The sequence below is a fragment of the Eurypyga helias genome, unplaced genomic scaffold (assembly GCF_000690775.1).
Source record: "Eurypyga helias isolate BGI_N326 unplaced genomic scaffold, ASM69077v1 scaffold34871, whole genome shotgun sequence".
NCBI lineage: Eukaryota > Metazoa > Chordata > Aves > Eurypygiformes > Eurypygidae > Eurypyga > Eurypyga helias.
Window position 1 is genome coordinate 1,009 of NW_010230787.1, and position 225 is coordinate 1,233.

Sequence of the window (225 nt, forward strand, 5' to 3'; positions counted from 1 at the left end):
CTGATGTGTGCAGCATCCTACCCCAACCCCGAGGAGCCTTCTGCCTTCTTCCCGAACCAACCCTCTCCTCCCCACCCTTGTGATATAGCCTGATACAATGGTTTTCCAGCCCCCCTCCCTGGTCCTCTCCGTGCCCTTCTCGCTCCTCCCCAGCTCCGGCGGCAGGCCATGGGTTGCATTTCAGGGGAGGAGACCCTGACACTATCTCCTTTTTTTTTTTTTTTT